Below are 7,731 nucleotides of genomic sequence, written 5' to 3' on the forward strand. Positions count from 1 at the left end.
AAATCTTAAACTTCTGAAATGCAACAAACACATCTGATTTTTGCTTTATAAAAAACACCCAACTCATTATTGTAAAATCATCTATAAATAGTAAAAAATAGGCTAAAACCCTATTTTGGTCCCTCATAATAATTATTTGTTTCAATTTAGTCTCACTTTTATTTTTGGTTTCAATTTGGTCCCAAATTAATTAATTGGTTTCAATTTGGTCCCAAATAAATGAATTGATTTCAATTTGGGACTTCCGTCCAAATTATTTAAACGGAGTTAACTTTTGGCCACGTGGATGCCACGTAGATGCATACCTGGATACCACGTGGATGCCAAATTTTTTGAAAACATCTGGAACCAGAACGGCCCGTTCTGAAAACACAACGGGCTGTTCCAGATGCACTCATGGTGTGTTAATTTTGCACCTGAAACAGTTCGTTCCAGATGCAACAGAACGGGCCGTTCTGGTTTCAGAACGGGCCGTTTTGGTTTCAGAACGGGCCGTTTTGGTTCCGTTCTGGATTCAGAACGGGTCGTTCTGGGCCCGTTCCAAAACTGATAATAGAATATTCTTTATTAATTTTATTAAAAATATAATAATTTTGAAAAATATTTTATGGTAAAAATTTTAAAATTACTTATTTTTATAAAATATAATTGTCTTATAAATAGAGTAATAACTTTTTCTTTTTCTTTTTCTGTCTGAAGAAATATTTAAGTGTCACTTTATAAATTTTTGCAACTTATTTAAAATTAGAGGAATAAAATGATAAAAATTAATAGGATAAACATAATAAAAATAAAATATTAAAAAAATATTAATATATTTATTATATTAGATATAACAACATAATTAAAATATAATTAATAATATATATTTTATAAAGTTATTAATATTTTATATATATAAAAAAAAGAATGAACACAATTTTAGTGGGGGCAAGTTCCCCCCCTATAATTAACTTAGATCTGTCCCTGCATATGGTTGTGTGGTGAAATGTTAGTTCTGTGTATTCTCTTCCTTTACTTCAGGTTCTACCTCTTCAAGAACAGGTTGTTGTTGTTGGGGTACATTGTTAATGACTTCAAGGAAAAATACCATGTCATTTCATCTTTTACTATATAGTGTCAATTTAGTAGTAAGTGGTTCACTCTAGTTTGAAATAACCATTGTCTTTAGTGATACATTGCATTGTCCTTAATAATACACTGTATAGCCTAACTGTTTAGCAATTGAAGTTATTAATTTTCATTAACAATATTTTCAAATTTAGTGTTTGAAATACTTTGTACCTTGGGTCTTTTTCCTTCCACGATTCACAACCGTAAACTATAATCATCGATCGTTTATGTTTAGCAGTGCGGAACCAGAACGGCCCGTTCGGCCCGTTCTGGTTTCACTTTTAGTGTGTTATATTTGCATCTGGAACGGGCCGTTTCGAATGCAAATTTAACACACCAAAAGTGCAACCAGAACGGCCCGTTCTGGTTTCAGAACGGGCCGTTCTGGGTCCAGGTGTTTTAAAAAAAAATTATCATCCACGTGGCATCCACCTATGCATCTACGTGGCATCCACGTGGCCAATAGTTAACTCTGTTTAAATAATTTGGACAGAAGTCCCAAATTGAAACCAATTAATTTATTTGGGATCAAATTGAAACCAATTAATTAATATGGGACCAAATTGAAACCAAAAATAAAAGTGGGACTAAATTGAAACAAACAATTATTATAAGGGACCAAAATAGGGTTTTAGCCTAAAAAATATTTGTTGCCATTTAAAGATACTATGCTCATTGGACCACACACATCAGTGTGGATAAGTTGTATTTTCAATAGCTCTCTAGCTTGCTACTGCAGGGAATGACAATCTACATTGTTTTCCAAACTGACATCTATCACAAACATCAACATCATCTTCTATGGAAGCTAAGTTTTGAACTAAGCCATTTGAGTTGATTTGCTTCAAGGTGGAGCAACTAAAATGAGCAAGTCTTTTGTGCCATAAAACAGAATCATCTACTGAACTTGGAAAAGCAAGCATAGTAGGTTGCTTCCATTCTATTGGAAAACTCTTATCTCGCATTTTGATAGACATTAGCTCACACCCGGACGGATCAAATATAGTGCATTTCATGTCATCAAAATGCAAAGTATAATTCTTTTGAAGCATTTGTCCCACGCTTAGAAAATTTTGATTTATCTCAGGTATGTATAAAACATCTTAAATGTATTTAGTACCTGAAGAAGTTTCTACAGCAATAACTCATTTGCCTTTAACTTCAAGACTTTCTCCATTGCTAACAGTGACTTTTGAGAAGTGAGATTAATCTAATTCCTTGAAAATACTTGCATCATTAGTCATGTGATTTGTGCATACACTATCTATAAGCCACACCTCCTTGATTCTATTTGCTAAATAACAAGAAGCAACAAATAAATTCTCCTTATTTTGTTCTTCATGCTCAACAACTTGGGTTTGTTGTCCTTGTTGCTTTTCTTTGCTTTTGCACACTTTTTCCACATGACCAAGTTCGTTTCATGCTTTGCATTTGAATCCTAGCCTAAACCAACAAAAAGTTTCTATATGATTCTTCTTTTTACAGTAAGAGCAAGGTGGATACTTGTCTCTCCAACCTCCTCCTCTGTTGCTTTCTTCTTGTTTTTTTTTTTATTTTCCTTTCTTCCCACTAAATGGATTTTTTCCACAATTACTGCTGCCTTGAAATTTGCCTTTGGTTTTAACCACAAAAGCACCTTCAACATTTTCTTCCATCTTCAAGGATCTTCTCTATTTAGTGGCTTGTAAAGCATTTACAAGTTCTAGAATTGATATATGAGAAAAATCCTTATTTTTTTAGAGGAGATTTTTGACTCAAACCTCTCCAGAAGACATACCAATATTTTCTCCACAACTCGTTGATCACTAAGTTCTTCACCCAATAATTTGATTTGTGTAACCACTTTAGAAAGCCTATCAACAAACTCCTTCACTATTTCATCTTCCTTCATTTTGATAACTTCAAATTCTATTCTCAAATTTAGCACCTTCATCCTCCTTGTTCTTTTTCTACCTTGGAACCCCTCCTTAAGTTTGTCCTGAGCCTCTTTTGTTGTATCAAGATTCAAAATCTTAATAAAAACATCGTCATGAACAACCGCTTGTATGATGTCAAGTGCTCTGCCTTCGTTTGCCACTTCATCATTGTGAAATCTTACTTGAGCCATTGTTAGGTTGTCTAGTAAAGGAGTTGAGTTGCTTCCATTTTCTACCACTTCCCACAAATTGTGAGCTCTAAGATAAGTTCTCATCTCTGCAGCCCACAAATCATAATTTTCTCCAACAAATATTGGAGGTGGAGGTAAGGAACTGCTGCTGAAAGCCATTGGTTAAAGGTTTTTTGAGTGGGTTTCTTGTTGGTTTTCTCTAACACAGAAATTGTTTTTCAAATTTTTTCCTTTTTCTCTCATAGACCCTCAAAGATCAATGAAGCTCTGATACCATGTTGAAAAAGGAAAAAAAAATAATAGGAAGAGTGGAGAGCAAAACAGAGCGAGACAAATTCTTAGTGGACATTCAATTTTCCATTTACGTTTTTTTCCATATCAGCAAGTTACAGTACAACAACTTTTGATATTGCAAGCTTACTATTCAAAAAAATGCATTCATTGTTGACTTAGTTGTACTACCCACTTTTACCTATTAAATATTTACCAAAAGTATACTTCAAATCACCTACTTTTCACCTAAAACAGATTGTTGTCAAACAAGTACAGCATAACAGATTTTGTATTCAAAATATGAAGAAAATTCTTAAAGTCTAACAAGGAGGTCTTGTGAGAGATTTTCAAAATAAAATAAATGTTGTATCCTTTTATGAAAATGTGTCAATTCCTAAAAAGTTGTATTCTTGCGTGAAAGTGTATGTTCTTTTATGAAAATATTTGACTATTCATAAAAAGATAAATATATTTTAAAGATATGTTTCTCTATAGCCAAAAGTGACAAGATGTTACTCTTTACCAATGGTCATAAGATGTGTTTGTTTAAGGTGTTGTAACATTATCACAAGGCATAAGATGATCTATGAATAGAACAATTCTGTTTGCATAAAAAGAATGAATAGTATGGTTCACTTGTAGAAAACGAGGCTTTTACGTCACCTCTTTCTCATCGAACTTAACAAAAATCGACGTAAAAAAGATACGGTGGCATTTTTATAGTTTTTGTGAACTTTTTTATGTCAGACCTGGTAGGGTCCAACGTAAAATGTATAATCTACGTCGGGCACAACATACAACCCTTTCCCTGTAAAAAGAGTGCATGGAAGGCACACACACGCACGCACTCACTCGGATCTCATCACTTTTCTAGATTCTTCTCTTTATAAACCCTTTCCCTCTCCTTTATTGCTAAATCGTTTTTGTTAGAAAAGAATGGCACAATCCAAGAGGGGGGTGAATTGGATTCTATGACCCTAAAAATTTTAGAGTATTTAGGATCTTTATTTCAATTAAACTTTTCTAAAAATGAATTTTCAATGAAGTTTTCTAAAGACTTGTTATAGAAGAATGAATTCTATATGCTTTCTTGATTACAAAATAATGAGGTTCAAATTTAACACCAATATGTAATGCTTTACTTCAGTTTAAACCAACATCATTCATGCACACATGTTAATCAAGAATTATCTTCTTTAATGTACAATCAAAATATTACTCAAAGTAAAAGATAAGGGTAGAAGAAGATTGCACAAGTCTTTTATCCTGGTTCAGCCACTCCACATGTGACTTACATCCAGTCCTCAATCAGAACCTGATCAAGATTTGTTCCACTATCTTAATGAAGAAGGTTTACAAGCACACCACACATGCATATACTCCTACATTCAAGATAACCACTTTCTTGACCCCAAGAAAGCACCCCTTGTAGAAACCCACTACAAGAATTCCTTACCACTTGAGAAACCCTCTCAAGATTTACAAGTATTCACAAAGAATTATGGAACGAATTCACCTGGAATTCAGAAGCAAATCTTAATGTTTTCCCTTTCAAGATTGTGATGATGATGATGATCCTTTTTCAAAGTTTTTCACAAACGTTTTTCTTCTTGGATTCACAAAGAAAACTCTCCAAGATTGTCACAAAGACTCCACAAAAACGCTTTTCTAAATTTGATTCTCAATTCTAACTCTGTTCAGAAGTTTCAAAATGTTCAAACTATTTATACAAGTTTCAGAACCAGATAATCGATTATTTTAAAGAATAATCTATTATTTTGTTCTTCAAGTTTTCTAGAAACCAATCAAGAACAATATAATCGATTATTGTGCTGGATAATCGATTATTCCAGAGAGTTATTTCTGGGATAATCGATTATTTCACAAATAATCGATTATTGCAGCAAGGCATCCCATTTTGCCTGTTGCTCGAATAATCGATTATATTTAATGATAATCGATTATTTTGAGTTAGTTTTCAAAACTTCGTTTTATGTCTCAAAATAACTTTTTAGTCCCTTTAACTCATCATCATACACTCTCCAATTAGTTTAGATATAGATTTAGCTTATGCACAAAGCACACACACAAAATAAACTCATTCAAAACAATTTATACACTAATTCCTATTACATAGCACTTTTCTTTGACTTTGTTTTTGCCTTCTAAGTTGTTGTTGTTTGTTGTTGTCCTTGACACACATTTGTGATCATCAAAACTCTTTCAAGCTTCAGAGGTGATCAAGTTCAGACTCCCTTAATCTCAAGAATCTCCCCTTTTTTGATGATGACAAACCATGACACAAATCATGACAAACCAATCTAGACTTCAACACTTGCAGAACACAAAACCTGCAAAACCATACACACAACAACCTTTCTCCCCCTTTGACATTATCAAAAACAAATCAAGCCATATTTGTTCACAATACACAATATAAGTTATATGCATACACCTTAAGTACTCATAATAATACCAAAACAAATCAAAGGTATTAATCAATCATTTAAACTTTGTGAACTATGGGCACAAGATATTGATCAATCATCCAAGTCAGAATCATTAGTTCAGCAACTCAAGCATGACTTGGCCAACCAAAAACACACAAGATATAAATTTGGCTCACTAAAAACATCAAAATATCAAAGTTTAAGAACAGAACATCAATAAACATGCTCAAAACCAGAGCATCAATGCACCAGCCAACCAAATAAGAATTTGGTACCTCATTCAAACCAACATATCAGCAAAATAAACTTCAAATTTCATCAGAAACTTAATTGTTCAACAGATTAAAGCAAGTAAATTGTTCCAGAATTAAAATATTACAACCACATTGAAATGAAAATCCAAAAATAGAATTTAAAAGTCCTAATTAAAAACTAATTAGCAAAACAGAACACAAATCACTCCAATTCTTCAGGTATGCCTAGGTGAGCCTTGAGTCGGTTCACCTCACGATCAAGATCATCAAACCTGTCAAGAATACCAGAAAACAAGGACTCATGCCTTCGAGACATCTCCATCACAGCATCAAGTTTATTTATTATGATTTGCTCAAAAGGCGAAAATGGTTTTGGCTCCGCTTCTTGTTCCCTGCCAGGCTCAGCTTCCACCTGTGGTGGCTGATCCTCATCATGTGACGGAACACCGTCTTCATCTGTTGCAGGCTCAGGGGTTGGGGGTACATCTCCTTTAAACACCCACTTCTCTTCCTGTTTTAGCATCCCCATGTGATGCAAGGAAGATTTCTCAATTTTGTTAGAGGCATGAAGAATTATTTTCTTCTCTCCGGTCAAGTCCACCCCTGCATTCTCAAATTTTTTTTACAGCAACAGAGCATACGGAATTGGTCCATCCTCTTTCCGTCTTGCTTTCCACATACAATCATTAACGACTGATACCCAATCAATCTTGATTTTCTTTTTAATCACATGCATCAATAAAATGTCATCCCTTGACATTTGGGCATGGTTATGCAAACGGGGTTTCAACATCCAAGCAATGATAAAAGAAATCAAACGGGAATTTTTCTTCATATATACCTCCCGCCAGAAATTTGTCATAGTTGGTATTCACAGGATTCCTCTGACAGTCCCTGAAGGTCGTCAGCTCCTCAAAATCACCGAAATTGAAGGGTTGGGGTTTTTCACGTCCCGTGCCGCTCATTCCTGCAGCTGCCTTCAATGTTGGCCCGTCCAGCTTAATCAGCTTCCTCTTCACCACTGATTGCATAATACCCTCATTACTTGTTGCAAAGCAGAGAAATAGCCTGATCAGTTCAGGTTAATAGGGTCCCTCCATTTCCAAAAACTTCCCCAGTTTTTGGTGCTCCAACAGGGTTGGGAAACTAAAGCCTTCATTTTTGAACCACTCTAGCTTCAGAGTCTTGGCAGGAATGATTCTCTGCCCCGCATACCACTCGAAGTAGTATTCCTGAGTGTTCTCGTCAGAAAACCATTTTGAAATCAGTTGCCCTGAGGGTAGAAGGCATTTGCTCCCCCTCACTTCAAGCTTCTTGGGTCTCTTGGATGAAGAAGCCATGAATGGGTCTTGGTGGAGAAGAAGAGAATGAGAGAGTTGAGGAGGTTAGGGTTTGAGGGTTTGAGAGAATATGAGAATGTGAAGAAAAAGAGGTTTTCAGAGATGTTATGCCCTAGCACGTTCTGAGTGGGAGAGGGTTTGTAACTGAAGAGTTATGGGAGGTTTAAGGGTTTGGCGCGCATATAACCGTTCAA

At 34.7% G+C, this 7,731-nt stretch overlaps 1 pseudogene; it reads right to left on the bottom strand.

Annotated features, from left to right (window-relative positions):
- Window positions 1-2,530: 2,530 nt before the first annotated feature.
- On the bottom strand, window positions 2,531-4,576 carry LOC145952690 (uncharacterized; annotated as a pseudogene).
- Window positions 4,577-7,731: the final 3,155 nt, after the last annotated feature.

This window comes from Cajanus cajan, chromosome 10 (assembly GCF_000230855.2).
Source record: "Cajanus cajan strain Asha chromosome 10, NIPB_CcT2T_4, whole genome shotgun sequence".
In the NCBI taxonomy this organism is placed as follows: Eukaryota; Viridiplantae; Streptophyta; class Magnoliopsida; order Fabales; family Fabaceae; genus Cajanus; species Cajanus cajan.